Consider the following 1,426-nt stretch of genomic DNA (forward strand, 5'->3'; position numbering starts at 1 on the left):
TTTAATATTTTTTAATATTGTATTTTAAAAATGTTATTGAACTTATCTTTTTAATCCTACATGTATTTTAGGAGAATATCGAACAAAATTCGGAAAATCAAGAGCGCAACAAACTAGTTGCAGGGACATTCTGGGTAAAGTGTTTAATGTTCCTGAATATTTTGGTCGCGTGAAGGGGAAAGGATTTGGCGTAACTCCTAAAAGCTATTTTTCACAAGAGAAGCGCCAAAATCCATCCAATGAGGAAGTACTAGGGAAGCTCAAACTCCTACCAGAGCAAGTGACACTCTTGGTGAAGACGAATAAAGACAAGCAACTCCCAGATCAGCTCCAAATGGAGAGTGAAAACGCGAGTTGCAACATTGGTCTCAAAACTCTTCCCGAGGTAATTAATTACTTACTTATGTAATTACTTATGTATTAACCATACTTATGTATTAACCATTGATTTAAGGTGTCACTCCATGCGTTTTGTACTTATGCTCCCCTACTCATCGAAAGGTCGAAAAGGGAACATTGTACAATACTTTGGGAGAAGTATTTCACAACCCACCGATCCCTGTGGGCCATGTCAAAGTATCACATGTCATTGCTTTGGAACCAAATGCACCATTACCTATATCGGACAATGATGCAGATATGAGGTTTTTGGGCGAAGCAGTTGGTAGTTACGTGGCATGGCCCACACATCTTGTTGCCCTTGATAAGGTATGTTTAATTAATTGAAATGTATGTTTAATTGATATGTATATTTAATTTCTGATTTTTTTCCGTTGCTAACTTTAATTTCACATTTATATTTAGATTCTGAAAAAGCCTAAAGGGAATGATAAAAAGATTCCCAGAAACGAGTCAATTACATCGCCCGAAAAGTTTGTCACATTTATTCACTAAGGTTTGTCATTTTTTCAGATTCAATAAACTAACATTTAACCTCATTTTTTCATATTCAATCAAATAAACCACCCGCACAGCAAAATAAAGCTGGCAAACCTCAAAAATTGGAGGGTAATAAAGCTAGAAAACTACAAAAGCTGGAGGGTAATAAAGCTGTCAAAGTTGCAGCTAAAAAACTGGATCGGGGAAAATCAGTCGCTGCTGCTCCTAAAATAAGTCAGCCATGCCTTGCTAAATACGGGACGTGTCTTGACATCCAAGTAAAAAGGAATATGGGCAGCAACGACGATTCACACATCATAACCATGAATAAAGCTATATTAAGAGATGAGTATGAAGAATTTCATGAAAAGGAGCACATATACGAACTTATCAACCATAAAGAGCTGAGTGTTACTGTCATCAGCTTGTACATAAGGTAAAATAATATTTTTAATTGCATTTATTGGTAATTAATTAAATTTATTGGTAATTAATCTAAGTTGAAATTTTCATTGAAGGTTTTTGTATGAGAAGTTGGTGTGCTTGC

Source organism: Cicer arietinum, chromosome 7 (assembly GCF_000331145.2).
Source record: "Cicer arietinum cultivar CDC Frontier isolate Library 1 chromosome 7, Cicar.CDCFrontier_v2.0, whole genome shotgun sequence".
NCBI classification, from domain to species: Eukaryota; Viridiplantae; Streptophyta; class Magnoliopsida; order Fabales; family Fabaceae; genus Cicer; species Cicer arietinum.